This window comes from Anser brachyrhynchus (assembly GCF_964034855.1).
Source record: "Anser brachyrhynchus genome assembly, chromosome: 10".
Taxonomy (NCBI): domain Eukaryota; kingdom Metazoa; phylum Chordata; class Aves; order Anseriformes; family Anatidae; genus Anser; species Anser brachyrhynchus.
In genome coordinates, this window is record NC_137705.1 from 3,792,164 (window position 1) to 3,808,047 (window position 15,884).

The 15,884-nt window shown below is 41.8% G+C and overlaps 1 long non-coding RNA gene across 1 annotated transcript in view; it reads right to left on the reverse strand.

Moving 5' to 3' along the window:
* LOC308200753 overlaps positions 1–15,884 on the reverse strand; it is a 149,095-nt gene that overhangs the window by 110,914 nt on the left and 22,297 nt on the right. Inside the window, exon 3 of the long non-coding RNA XR_013955779.1 lies at positions 9,889–10,137. This is a non-coding gene — a long non-coding RNA (uncharacterized lncRNA). The remainder of the gene's footprint in view (positions 1–9,888; positions 10,138–15,884) is intronic.

Sequence of the window (15,884 nt, forward strand, 5' to 3'; positions counted from 1 at the left end):
CCCATTATCATTGCTAAATAATCACCTGGGCGTGAGCTCTGCAACGCAGTAGCATTTAAGACAACCGGAGCAGTGGGGATGGAGCATACCGAACTAATGAAAGCAGGAGGCAGCCCTGCTTTTTTTGTTCCTGCTGCCAATCCTAACAGAAGCAGAAAGAAAAATAAGCATAGGTACCCACGCCCAGAAACTCTCTATGCAGTACTGTGGGAACAAGGAAGAGTCAGGTCCTGGAGCAGTGCGAGGTGAGCGACGGGTCTGGAAGAGAGGTACCGAAATGGAACCCAGACCCCGCTTCACCTGAGCCAGCACCGCAGCTCGCTGCTTGCTGGAAGCGAGGAACCTGAGCTGCCCCCTCCAACACACGCTCTGCCAGCAGTTGTCTTCCTGACAGATACACGAACAAATCCTGCTCAGGCTGACAGCCCACAGCAGCAAATACACTAAATTGGCCTCCCCCTTTGGCTTTCCACTGGAAAACACACCCGTACAGTAGAACCCAGCATTGCCACTTACTTCACTCACTTTCTAGCGGCACAATCAGATTCCAGCTCTGTTTGATCCGTGGTTCACTTTATAGGCATCTAGTGTTTTAATAGGCTCTTCTTGGCTCCTTCTCACTTTGGAAGCAGTTACCCCATCCTCGTACTTTGTGATACACGTTCAGTGGTTTTGTGCCTTTGTTCTCTTTTACATCTTTAAATCCTCACATTGTGTTATGCCAACACACCGTAAAGTAAGGAATCAAAGCCATCATTCAATGCAGGGAATTTTTTCATTTGTCTTTCTGTTCCTCATCTTTCATTAATGATGCACAAAGTCTTATCTTCTGCTTTCTTAATCCTTTACCCTTCTCTACCCTTCCTACTTTGTGATGTACATGGACTTTTGTGTTACAAACTCTTCAAAGACATCATTACTCTTTACATTTTTATGCACTGAAATATCTTTGTAATCTATGATCAAAGACTTGCTATATCTGGCTGCATTCATTTTCTTTATTTACTCTTCCTATGTCAGCCATTTTTATTTATATTAATTTTTGCTACAATGTTGTGCTTCCTGAGCCATCAAATCAGGAAGGCCAGGCAATCCCAAGTCACATTGGCCAACGTGCCTTAATTAGAGGCATTAAACAATACCAACAAGACAGACATGAACGTAATAGATGAGGTGGTCACACAGTTTTGAAACAGCAAAGCTCCTACCATGTTAATTCTTATTCCCTTAGGGTGACTAGCTGGTGGCCCCAGGTCACCACCCACATCCCTTTGAGCTTTCCCCAGAGCCCATTCAGCTGAATCGGCCCAATCCCTACCAAACTATGGATGCAACTCCTATGGTATACGCACTCAAAATCACAGACATGGATGCTTACACCACAACAAATAAAGATATTTATGCATGTAGCATGTTCCCAGAGCAGTACCATGTGAATTATTGCATCTACTGTGGTACGATGTTGTAAAAAACACATTTCTAATCGCGGAATTTTCTCCATCAGTATTTGCATTTTTGGTGCTTATTTGTCTGAATGAAGGCTGAGCAAAAACTGACACTTGGTCTAATCAAGTACACGAACGGTCAACCATTACTCCACAACTAGACTATGAGGTCCAAGGAGTGCAGATTGTTTGCTTTTTTTTTTCCAAGCCAGTAAGATATTGAACTCCCTTTGTAGCTTTAATCCATACACATTCTTTTTGACTTTTTTTTATATTTGTTTTCCTGTCGTCCATTTCTGACCTATTCCTTTCCTTTTTTTCCTTCGTTTTAAATTTCCTTAGCCTTTCATTTCACAAAACTGAAATTTCCACTTACCCCATGATTGCCTCCACATTCATGCATTAACCTTGGATGCTGAACAAACTTGATCATAAAAGCTTTCCGAACCCAACATTTCATTTGAAAATGTGCATCTATGCTCTGCAACATTTTTCAGCTCTTAAATGTTGTATTATGTAGCCATTTGATTTCAGGGTGGAGGTTACTGTGCTACTTACGTGCCTTCTACATCAATATGCCTGGTTTAAACAGGTTTTGTTTGGTTTTGTGTTTGATTTTTTTTCTTAATGGGTATTTTTTTTGTTAGGTTTGGAGTCTTTTTGCAGGTAGGCTGCTTGGGCAGTGGATGACTGAAATGCAGTTCTACAGGTAACCAGCACTGTAACTAATGCACCAAAATAAACTGTTTTATAAGTAAGGTGGAAGTGTTGCACAAATGTTATTAAACTGCAATTTACAACTATTTTTTTAAAGCCCATATAAGAAAGCACACATTTATTTAACATCAGGACTGCATTATCGAATCTCAGGAACATCAAAATAAAATATGCCTGAAAAATCAGCAGGCACGTCGATGAAAATATGCATCTGTATGCTTTCAGCCTAAAAATATGAACTACAGAACTCAACAACCATACCCAAACTACTGTGAAACAGGTCTTTTGAAGATTTTCTATCACTAACTGGCAGGTTCAACAGCTGCTAATTTTAGCAGCATTTGTTCTACATTGTTTGTGATTCTGTTGTTTTTAATGTGATTCCATGCGTTTGGCTATAAAGCAACAGAGAATATTAGCTATACACTGCCTTGCTCTATCCAGGCATTTAGTAGCACACAAAGCTTGATTTTATGTCGTATTTGACCCCTCCATAGTCTGGCTTCCCCACAGAACCTAATCCAGGTTTAGGATTATTTTAAACTACTCTACCCAAGTCTTTCTTAATTTTGTTTCACAGCAAGGTTGTCACCAGCCTAGCAAGGCAGTCACTTTTGTTTGCAAAAGCACACTCCTACCAGCAAGAGGAAATGCTGCTCTGAAAATCTCTGTAGACTACAAATACTTTACAGGCCACCTGAACATGTCCCTCACATGCCAGTGCAGAGCTATTTCGTCCCTGAAGACCAGCAAAAACTGACTTAGTAGGTATTTATACCCTGACATAGCAGGAGCCATTAAAAAACTGACAACTGCTACACCAAATAGAAAATGCAGCAAAACGCCTTGGTAAATTTAATTACTGCAAGTAATAAATGTGCAGATTTTATTGGTATTCCCCATCTGCAACTCTGCAAACTCTCTGTGAACAGCAATACTTTAAGCCTGGCATCATGTCTTGGAAGTGCCAACCCCGCTGCAGAGGGTCAGGAGCTGGCTAGAGATGCCACAGAGATGCTACCCCTGGAAAGGAGGAAACGGTGATCAATCGTGGGCTGCTGCAGGGAGACAGCACCTTCTGTCAACACCAGGCCCCGGATCAATATCCCTGGATATAACCCTCATGCTCATTCAGCTCTTTAGGAACAAAGAAGAAGGACATATATATGGGGTAAAGTTTTTCTTGCCTAATGTAATGCTACGGATGACCACAAGATCAGCCGCTTGAGTAAGGCAAACACATTAACAATCTGTATAAATAGTAATTCTAGCTTTAAAGTAGTAGCATAGCAAAAAATAAATTTATCTCCTTTAATGCATTAAAAAGCAACAGTAATCAACTCTTGCAGAAGGGATGGAAACGTATCCTGTCAAACTGGAGCACTGACAGGACCAATACTGTTTTAAAGCAGAGTGCAGCACTGAAAACATCAGTCTTTGGAGTTAACATCTCACAAGTCAAATTCTGCCCCGGGACAGCAAGCGAAGTGCAGTGGGAGCACTCTATATGCTTTTTATGGAAAAAAAAAAATCAGCTCCAAAGAAAGGAATTCAACCAGTTGTCACTGATGCTGGGCCAAAAAAGCTTTCTGGCTGCAGCATTCTTCTCTGCCAGGTCAGAGGTGAGCACGATACCTTTATTATTGCTCATAGCTCATTTTCCTTGAATCATGTATGAATACAATCCAAGAAGCTAATTAAAGACATAAAACTTCTCGGGGATTGGATTAAGGGTTGTCACTTTGTTCTTTACTGTAGAGGGATAATTTTTTTTACAGCTTGAAGTGAAGTTACATATTTTCACAAGACAATGCAGAATGAAAAAGGGAAACAAAGAAATACATGCTTTACCAAAAGCCAATAAAAGGGAGAGAGATTAGCTCTCAATCACACGGAAATGGGTCAAAGTAGTAAATCTAACTTTGCAGATCTATAAAGGAAAGATCCGTCTTTGTCTCTGCGGTTTAAGTAGAAGTTTGACAAGAAAGTTAATAACGTGAAAAAGGAAGGAGGATTTATAAAAATCTTTTTGCAAAAGTAAATAATTGAAACAAGCCGCAGACCTCAGGAATTATTGTAGCTCTGCTTCAGCATGGAAAAAAACGTTCCTGAATTTCGTATGGTATGCAGAATGTCACTAAACGCCAGATACTTCAGAAAGCCAACTTGCATGAAGATGCAGCAACTTCAGAAGCTCTATAATGTTACAAATATTTGTCAGAATTTTCCTTCAGCCCTTCCACACCTCTGCACGCATTCAAAGCAGGGGTAATATGGTGCAGCGTGTTTTGTAAGCACAAGACTTTGAGCCCAACACCTCTATATGAATTTTCTCTCCCTTGACTGCCTTGTAGCATCTGAACCACAACATACACTTCTCTAACATATTTAATTAAACCTCGCTCTCCCTTCTTTACACAAGACCAATGATGGGAGGGAATTTGCTGAGAAAGATCAAGCCGTGCTCGGAAGTGACAACCTTTCCTAGGAGAAGCCCCAGGCACACATCCCGAAGAACAAAGTCTCCGAGAAAATAACCGTGGCTTAGGTAATAAAGCAAATTTCATTCGGCTGTACTCAGGTGGTCATTTCCTTCTGCAGCTGCAGTGCGGAAAGGTTTATTTCGGGCCCTGTCACAGAAGCAATTTCCATAAAAATCTTTCAAAAATGTCTTCTCTCACCTTAAACCCAGGCTGCTCAGCATTCAGAAACTCAAATGCAAGACAAAAAAAAATAAAAATAAAAAAATCTCACGCACTTGAGAGTTAAACCGACTGTTCACGGAAGGAATTAGACTCCGTGGACAGCCTGGTGGAAGCTTTGACGTTGGGAAAGCAACCGGTTTCCTAGCACCAGCTGGACTTTTTTTAGCCAGCAAATTTGCAGCTAATTCAGTAGTTCAAGACATCAGCAAGAGCTTCATGTTTCTTGCTTTCCCTCCGGCACATCACAATTTTTTCCACTTTTGTGCTAAAGGTCCCAGGTTTGTCACCGTGCCCACACCAGGTTTATGGCATGGCTTACCGGGTGAGAGTCAGAGGTTTTCTGGAATCTTCTGGACTGGTTTTAAGGGATTAAATGGTCTACTTCGGTCCCAAATTTTTACCAACATTTTATCATTGCCAGTTACTTCTCTGCATACCCCTACTTTTCTAGAAGAATGAAGAATATCTGCATTCCTCAGCCGCAAGTGACTGGTAAATCGTCCCGGCTTCTGCTGTTGCAGCTTTATTTTCCCACCTTGATTAACTGAGCCTTATTTTCTCAAAGCTGCTTAGTGAGATACCTGATTCCCCAGAATCCTAAATTGTTGCTCAGAAATGAGCGCAGATTATTTGGCCTGTCTACTTATCAGCTTTTGAATGCTAATCTGAAGTGATGACTACCTCACGTTTTTATGTTTTGTCTTAGCCAAGATTGTAATTTCAAATATTATCTGATTATATTCCTCCCCTGATGAGTTCAAAAGAAACAAAAGGCAGTAACCAAGACACAAGCTTTAATTGCAGGAGGAAGAAAAGGCTCTGCACAAGTTTCATGTGGCAAAATCAGCAATAAATGTCATTTGTCACGAAATAGGTTGTCATGTCAAAGAGTATGTGCAAATGAGGACTGAGCATCTTCCAGAGCAAGAAAGCACTTGCACACTGTCTGCGAGATCCTGAACTCGTTATAAAGAATTGCAATACACACAGAAAATAGCAGTCATTATTGGAACGCCGGGTATTCACAAGACAAACAGTGAAAAGAGGTTGGGAAAGGTAAAGGAGGTAGGGAAATGTCAGTTAATAAAGGTCAAAGACTGAAGCCGCTTGGGTCCAAATCACTGGGAAAAAATAGTAAGATTGGATATTCTTAAAGCCTGCTTTAGAAACCCAATATCATTTTTAAACGTACATTCATTCCCAAATTAATTCAGTATTCGGTTTAATTTTATCCGTGACTTTTGTCACTATGGAATACCAATCTCCCAGTTACAGGAAAAAACATTTTGCTAACAGTACTTGTTTACTTTAAGCTTGATAGCAAACATATTTCAAACACCGCTGCTGAACCAAAAATTGGTGGTGGATGTTATTTTAGATGTCTGAGAAAGATACTCTGGATCAAGAGAGATACAAACCAACTGGAGAGAGTAACAGGAGCGCAATGAGGCTAATCAGAGATTCACAAAGCATGACATGAAGGAAGATTAAAAACATTTAGAGCTGTGTACCCTAAAGAGAAGGCAGCTCACGGGGAGAACCTCAAAGTCTTCATATACATAGAGGGGAATATAACCTTTTTTTCATACCTGTGACAGATAAGACAAGTTACTCAGTTTTTCTGACTCATTACAAAAGGAAAGATTTAGGGAAAACATTAAGAAAATCTTTCTAATGGCAGGGATGAGGAAGCAGAATAAATTAGCTGAGTCTTTAACATTGGAGATCTTTCAGAACGCATTGAAAAAATATCTGACAGGATTAATATAGTTGATCCTGCCATGGGGCTGATGGATGAGTTACATGACTTCTCCAACTCCCTTCCAGATTTTTCTACCATAATTCTCTCATGCAGTTGCTCACAAGCATAGGAACCTGAGTTGATAACCAGAAATGCTGTTTCCAAGATCATTATTATTTTAGGAACTCACAACCAATACAAGATAAATCTCATTTTCAGGTACCACAGAGCTGCTGGTTTCCCTGCTGTAGTTATCACCATCTTTAAGTAGCTGGGAACATCCACAGAATTTGGGGTAATTTCCATTATTTGGTTTGCAAGCCAGTTCTGCAGGGTGGTTGATTAATTCCACTAGAAACGTGCTAAGGGGCATTTCAGCAAAGATGTTTCTGTTAAAATTACCCTTGAAATGAGAGATCTTTAAATATTTCAAGCTATCCACCTCAAAGCCTTTATTTTTGCAGAGGCAATAAAGGTCAAACATAGCTTGATACATAAATTGGGACATCTCTGGGAAAAAAAAAACAAAAGGTTTAGACAACATTTTGGAGGAGATCTTGCATTTGAATTCTCCAAGTCATTTTCTGGGAAGGCTCCTAAATCATTCATGCTTAGTATCTGGTTGAGTTAATTCTCACCTTTAATGCAGCCAGAAGGCTCCCGTGAACCAGATTACTGATAAATAGAATCGCCAGCATTTCTAAAATCTAGTTCATGGCAGTAAGAAGATTTAACATCTTTTCAATAAAGATTATCTCCACTTATGGGAGTCATTTTTTCTAGAGGAGTATTTTAAAAAATGCTGGCAATGACTTTAAAGAATCTATACTAATGATTCTTGTCCAGTATACTCTGAACACCTGTGCTTCTGCACATCTGCAATCTGAACACTGTTAATAAATCTTTCAGGCACTAGGAAGAGAGGGCTTTTATAGTTACTTAAATCAATGGCCATTTTGACTTAAATATATTCTATTTGGGGCATCGTCAAGAGGATTTTGAGTTTTGATTGTTAAGTGTGGCTAAAACTGACTTATGTTATGATAGCCCATGAGGGCGCTTCACGTTCAGCCAAATCAAAGCATCCTCTTGCTCCAGAGGTGTCTATTACCCCACGTGAGATCTCTCTATCTTGTGTAGCAGATAGTTGCCTCTCCACTACCTCTACCCCCAAGCAAAAATATAACGGAGCTGAATCGTCTGCAAGCTTTCAAAGCTCATGACTGAAGAGCAGAAGATGAAAAGCTGTCTGCATCATGCCCCACACTCTCTGTTAGAGGTTAGGACTAGGTTCTGTCTCTGAGCCTGTGAACTGAGCTCCATTCACTCAGCATCACTCAGGTTTTCTGTAAACCTATTTATGACACGATCTGTTTTGTTCGCACATGTAGTTCATCTAGATCCCATATAAATGAAATTAAAGCTTCAGCTTTAATCAAAGTAATCCTTTTTCGTGTTGCAAGTTGCGTATTTTGATCTCATTGGAGCCCAAGCCTTAAAATTTAGGGCCACTTCACCATGAGCAGTACCTGATTCTGCTCACCTGTTTACAGATAACTCCTGAAGCATCAAAAACACATTTGATTTTTTTTCCATCTTGGTCACTACTCCCTGAATCATGTGAAAAGCTGTGAGAGCATGGAAGACATGCTGTGCCCTGGGGCTTTCTGGGCATGCCTGGGGACAGAGTGCTGGAAGGAGACACACGCAAAGCACCAGGTTGGGCAGTCCAGGAGCAGCAGTGAGAGACTGCAGCACGGCAGAGCCTTTCCATCACCTTGGCAAAGGACTCTTCTAGAGGCAAGGAAAACCCGTGAGCTTGAAAGTGTACTTCCAGAGGAAAACAAGCCTCACTGGAAAAGCTTTACATTTCCCTGACAGAGTAAGGAGCAGAAAGTGTATTCTTCAAACAGACAGACAAAAAGAAAAAAACAAACCCTACAAACAACAAACAAGAGAAAACTGACTCATTTTAGGATGCTCACTTTAGGACTCTACGCATGCCATTTACTCTCCCCATGTCAACTGCCTATGTTGGTGAGGAAAAACTACCACAAATGAATTTAAATTGATCTGGCATTTCACAACTATTTGAGATTTGCAATAAAGGTAAGTGTTGCAAAACAAGGTGCCAGTAGCTTTTACAAGAATCAGCTGAAGCGGCAATGGCAAAAGTTCACGTTAAAAATTCAGTTCTTGCATCATTATGAGAAACTGGACAGTGAAAAGTATTGACTAGCATTGTACAGCAGAGGTAGATAAAATCTTCTCCCAAAACCTAGTTTTACAGCTTATTTTATCCTGCATTGCTCAACAGAAGGGAATGGTCACGTAAGCTGCTTTCCTGAGCAGTTTGTTGACTAACAGCTGTTTACAGAGGAGGTAATGCTGGGTAGCAGCTTTACCACTTCAATACACTGCTACAGGTTTCGTCTTAGTTACAAATCCCTTTCAGAAAGGGAATGAAAGAGGTTATTACCTCCACTAGTTCACTTACCTTGCTAAGATACTGCACTTTGTGTTTTCCATCCTCTCTTTCCAAGGAGAAAAACATCATGAAACACAATAACCATCCAAGTACTTAAAAGTATGTGTGAATTTGCATTATGGTTAACTTTTGCTTTAGTTAGGATTTTCAGAGCAACACAGCACTGTACTATACACCTCGTGGACTGAAATTATGCTTTTGAGGCTATTTTAGCTATCATTTAAATATGCATTGATTTTTTTATTTATTTTAAAGAGATGCATTATTAATTAACAGCAGAACAAAGAAGCTTCCCTGGAATTAATCCAGTCTGTCACTGAAAAGCACATGCAGGACGCCATCCTGAACAAAACCTCTTAGTAACCCAAGGGCAAGACTCCACGCAGCAAGCTCAATGGCCAGCCTTTCAAGAAAAGTCTGTTAGGACAAAATCTCTTCTGTCTGCAGTTTACATTAGACGCAACAGAGTAATTCAGTGAATGGACTAGGTATGGGTGACACTCAGCCTAGTCCCTACAAGTTAAAAGCAGCATGAGGACTGCTTGTGGGATTGCCCAAGCAAGTTCTATCCTTGCCTCTTCTCACATCCAAACCACTGACTTCTTTTGAGAGATTCATGGCCCACAGTGACACAAGAAAAACTAGCAAATACCACCCAACATCACCATTCTTGTTCAACAGCAGAATAATGTTACTACTCCAAATATCAAATCCATGGTCCAATTTGAGATGTTGAAAAAAGAAGAGTGTCTGTGAATTTAATAACTTCATTATAAATTTGCTCTCACTTACCTTGTAAGTCCCACTCTGATGTTGCTGGCCAAGTGCCTATGTGCGCTGCAGAACTGGAAACCAGGAGCACTCAGCTCAGTAGAGAAAGGACGTGTTTAAAGATGCTTTCTTATCCATAGAGCCAAAGACTGTCCCCAGCACAAATGAAAACAATCTGCATGCCATTCTGGCTTGTGCTTGCTGACAACACCAGTACAACAGGTCAGGGATGCAGAGAAAAGGTTTTTTCAGAGAAAACCCAGCATGGACCTGTAAATGAACAACAGAAAGGACAGTTAGCATAGTAGCCAATGAAGAAGTACTTCACCCTTCTTTAGAATATTACATTGGTTTTTATACTTAAGTGTAAAACAATATTCACTTATTTTTTTGCACGAGCATAAATGAGAACGCCGTTTCAGTTAATGGAGCATGAGCCATAGATTGCTCGATAGAGCACAAAGCAGAAGCCTATTAGAAAATTGTGCCTTTTCTGTTTGCACAAGACAGCTGGCAGGCCAGATTCAGCTAAGAAGTTGTGAGAGGGCAACCCAAACACGCACCTACAGCCCCACCTCGGAGCACCTCAGCACAGCTGTTGCTCACGACGCAGAAACAACTGGTTATTAACACCACTTATTTTGACGGATGCCTTTGGTGTGCGACCTCACACTCATGCACAGATCAGGCAGGCACCGCTAAGCAGCCGCTGCGCACCAGCTGTGTAGGTGCACAGTCTTCAGCTATTATAAACACCAGGGAACACGACTTGGCCCCACTGGCAATGAACGAGCATCAACTCGCTTGGATTACAAGTCACTCCAAAGACCAAGTGAGCCTGCCCACAGCCTCAGGTGCCTAAACGTGGCTGATACTCACCAGCCTCTCTCTTAAAACACATCAATATTCCGAAGAATTAGGGAGTTTACCACCCAATTTACCCACCACATCAGATGCCTGTGACAAAGAGCAGGCTGCACTCCAGATAAACATTTCCATGTGCAAACCTCTAACTTATGTTTCCAGCTGACTGGCCCACACAGAACCCAGACTCTCAGATGTGCTTTACAAATGCATTTGGATGCCACATCATTTTCTGACAGGTGTTGGAAGTAATTCAGGAAAGTTGCATTAATGCAACTTTAAAGGCAGAGGACCCCAGGCTAAATAGAAAAAAAAAAATCCAGAGGGAAGTACATACAAATTGACAGGGCTCTTATGTCAGGCTGGTCATTTTGCCTTTTCTCCTCTTCCTTTCTACTTTTCCCTTCCCGAGGGGCTCAGGCATTAGGCTGAGCGCAGAACTGTCAGTTCAGATTTTCAGCCTTAGGAGATGGATTTCCCCTATGACTTGAGTCATGCTCGTACTAACCTTTTGCAATTGTATATGTGTAGTTAATCATATGCAGCCACACTGAACCTGATTGTTAACAGGCTGAGTAAATATAACTACACCCTCGTTATCTTGTTTAAAGGTAGAAAGATTAATTTGAATTCTAACTGGAAATACTGATTCAATGAATAAGCCTGAAATGTAGTGGTTTTCAATTACACTAAGAAATTGGTCTTTTGAATTTCCAAATTATGCAAGGCAAAGCAGGTTCAATTTAATCTATACGCGGGGATATATTTGCCATCTTCATAGCGCCGTATGTCAGCGGGTGATAGCGAAGAGGCAAATAAAGGTCTGTAACGTTGGCTGTTGGTGCCCTCCAGGGGCCAGGCCGAGTATAGCTTTCAGCCAAAATAGTTTTTGAGCATTCCAGCATATACAATAAATATTGCATATTAGCCTGCTTTAAGAGTCCGACTGCCATTATTCACTTTCTCTCAGAGGACAAACTCCCTCCATGGTCCCACAGACACCGGGATGCTTAATCAAACAGGAGCAATCCAAGGGAAATATGTATCTATATTTGACTACTCCCATTCCCCTCGCCTAGATTCCTAAGAAAATAAGGTTTAGATATGTTCATGGTGTGCATCGGTCTGTCCTCTTCCCCAATCCTGGAAGCCTTTGCCTGGATTCCAGTAAGCCTGGAGGACAAGTAGAGATCGTGAATATACTCCGTGCTGACAGGATGTGTGAGAACAGACATCAGGAAATGAAAGCAGCTAGCCTCGATGCCCCGCATGCTGGGAGGCTCGGTCCTTATACCCACTACAGCCTGAACCTTAGGGTGCAAAATCCCAAGGGAACCCGATCTTGTAACTTCTATCCGTGGCATGAGCTATTACTTATGCCCATTGCTGGCTGCAGGCTTGCTCCAGCTTTACATCAAGCAACTGATACCCTCCGGTGTGCTTTGTAACCTTTGGAACAAGACAGGTGAATCCTTTACCCTTATAGATTGCAGATTGGTTCCTTTACATGTAGGGATTACTGATTCCCTTTTTCCCTTGCCATTCCATGCTATAGCTGCCACAAAGCTAGACTTCAGAAAGAGGAAGGAAAAAGCAGGACTATCACAGTAAAGACAGAATAAGTCCACACAAGTCCAGAAGATAAACTGTACATCCTATTCATAACATAGCTCCAGCAGAGATCCCTCTGATCCAGGATTTTCCTGGGATTAGTGGAACACTTCACTGCCTCCCTGCACACCATTCAGTAACCGCAGGACAGCATGACAGAGGAGATGTATCATCAGGGCATAGTTACACCAGCATTTCTCCTACATAACATGTGATAAAGATTCCCATACATCAAGAACGCATGCTGCCAGAACAAGGTTTTCTTTACTCTCCAGTCTCATGTGCAACAGTAACTACTCTTTAAAGATACCCTTTCTGCAAAATTAGAACTCAAACCCTTGGTATACCACAGGTGTCGGTGCCATATTCTCCCTTCCAGCCCACACAGCGTAAGTTATCTAGTAAAAAAAAAAAAAAAATCTTAGCTGCAGACTGCTCCTCTTTCACTGAGGCAGGTAGTGCACAACTACTGTGTTTCAGATGTTGAATTTTGAGTAGCTGCTAAGACTTTTCAGCCCACTGTGCATGAGCATGTAAACAAAAAGATTAGATTTCCTTACAGGCATAAGCAGGCAGGACTGTGCTGGACTCTGACCACCTAGCAGGGCGGCACATGCCCAGCTCTGAGCCCTGTGCTTTCTTCCCCAGACAGCCCAGCACCAAGCTCCAGGCCCAGCTGCTGCTGACCAACCAACACCTTACTTGGGGCTGCTGAGACTTCCAAAGCCAGCGCTGCCGAAGGAGGTTCTACCACACAAGATGCACAAATCAGCCTCTGACTACAGCTGCTGAAAGCCCACGTCACCTTCCCCTGCACACAGGTCTCTGGTCACGGCCAGAACTGAGGCTTTGAAGATGAGGAGAAGCCAAAAAGTCTTTGCCATAATTAATACCAGATAATTGTTCTGAGTCTTCTTTCTTCTGCCAGTTACAAGTGGAAATCGAGTCTGCAGAGCTAGTGCAGATCATCTTTATGCAATTACGATTTATGATGAACTATCCAGCCTCAGCGGCACTCCCCAAGCTCCAGCACAAAGATTCTAAACAGGAGACCTGTAGCAGCAACGACACAACGTCAATTCCCAGTAATTAACATGCCCACAAGCTAGAATGCACGCTCCTGGTTTGCTGCTACATTTGACCACATAGCTCATGGATGAAAAATTACTTCAGAAATCGGAATGGCAGGTAATTAGCAACACATGCTGTCTTCCATTGCTATGTTTTGTTCTCCTTAATTCATTGCCATCCATGCTCTCTCATTGTTTTCAGGGTTTATTTGTAGGCAGCTTCAAACTTGAAAAGCAACTTTGCTACTGGCAATGCTACTACATTATTTTTGCAACGTGACAAGTTTGGAGTTCAGACTGAGCATAGTCACAGACAGCTGAAAATGTGACAATGGGCAGTCAGGAACCTGAGCAGATTTCCTAACCTATGTACCAGTTCAACCTTGGTGGAAGAACAGCTCCATCTTTTTACCTCCCAGGCATACGGGAAGACATCAGACTTAAGAGAAGAGCGTCAGATAATACATAAACCGATACACCAAAGTATCTGAATTCTGGCCCATGGGGGACCTCAGACCTAGAGCTGCATGGGCTTTTTGTGAAGGCAACAAAAAGGAAAATCATACTTCACTGAGCCTGCCTCATCTGAGCCTTTTCACTTACCTTTAGTCAAGATTAACATGGAAGTTCTGGAAGACTGATCTCTAAGATATTTCATGCCTTTCACTTGCTGAAGAAAGGAGAAGAACTGAGCATATGTATCTTGATCACCTACAAACCAATGCGAGGGCCAGTTCAGCAGCTTTGCCAGTGCTGGACACTGTTGAGAAATGCACCCCCTCTCCAACACCTGCAGGTGGCATGGTTTTCTTGCCTATTTCTAATCTATGCTCTATAATCACATTCCTGGGAGAAAAAAAAAAATGTTCTAGATGAAAAGAGGTTTCAAAGATTAAGTACTGATTTATGATTTATTTTGTTCAAAGCCATCAATTTAAACAATTGCTTTATTTTCCACAGGCTGTGCTGGATTTGATTTAGAAAACATTGACAAGAAAAGATTAATGCTGGAGAGCAGAAAATGAATTAGAGGAGATTGACAATGAAATCCACAACACTGAGCTCTGAGCTGCACAATATGAAGGCTCATGAAAGCACGACTCATATTGATCATAACAGAAGCAAACATCTTCAAATAATGAAGCAGGGCCCATCTTTGGAATTAAAGTTCAGCTGGTATTTCTACCTAGATAGTATTTCACTACAAAGCTTTTGCAGAATGACTAATCTTTTCTTACAACAAAATATTTTATCTCAAATGCCAGGTACTCAAACAGTGCTGACATAGCCACTCATGCTCCCCCACCTCCAGGTGAAAGAAATTGAAAATCAGTGTTTCAGGTGGCTGAAATGGTGCACGGTCAGCTTGAAACAGCTTTTAAAGTTTTGTATCCACCTTCAGGAAATCAGAATTTGTATCATGTCTTTCTTCATGCACCAGCAACTTCAGAAAATTTAGTCCAACACGCAGTGAGGTCTCTGATGTTAGCACGCTGACAATACTGAGGACTTCACACTAAGCCTTTCAACTTGCCTTTGGCTTTACACAGTCCCATGCACTTTGGCTTGAGCCAGGCCCAGCGTAGCTAGCTACCTGACACAGATTAAATGTTAGAAATCTCACAGAGGACATTAAAAACATAGCAAAAACAAAAGTAGAAAGCGCCCCCATAGCTAGTACAGACTGAGGTACGTACGCACCGGATAGCTGACGTGTATCTGACTACTTCAGATCCACCAGAGATGATCACTGCTGCGTGTGCCAACACAGAGCAAACAAGGCAACAAGAAGTCACCACAAAGGGACAACCAACACCAAATAGGAGAGAAGCTGACTGAAATTTCACAGCATTTTTGCACCTTACCTCAGTGCACATTTCCATTCCTGCGGCCTGTCACAGCCCAGAAAACAGGCCCCAGCGCACTTCACCACAAACTAGCCACTGCTCCATAAGTTTCCCCAAAAAATTTATCACACAGCTCTTTGGAGACTCCTCCGACAAGAAGTCACACAGACTGACAACTTTGGGATGAAAAATCATCCTTGGCCCAGTGGCACCACTCCTTCGGCCCATGGCGCACTTCGTAGGGCCTGGAGATCCTGCACAGATCCACCCACGCCAAGCAGCACGTGGCACCAAAACCTCCAAAGAAGACTAGGCCCAAACAGTTATTGAGTGGCTTGGAACGAAGCACAGGCTAGTGAGAAGTACATGGGGTAGTTTAAGATGCCATATACCGCTGGCCTGGCAGAGGCATTAATGTAATGTACATTTAACTTGATGCTGTTGATGAAAAGAGTCCCTTTTTCTTAATGCCTGGCAGTTTGTTTCTGCCTTTCATGCAGTGCCATTTCAAGTGTTGGCAAATTTTTGTCACAGACAGGATCTCCAAAGTGATCCAACTAGGAAAAAGAAAAAAAAAAATGACTGTTTCAGGTCAGGTCCTCAGACCATCAGCCATCACCTCAGG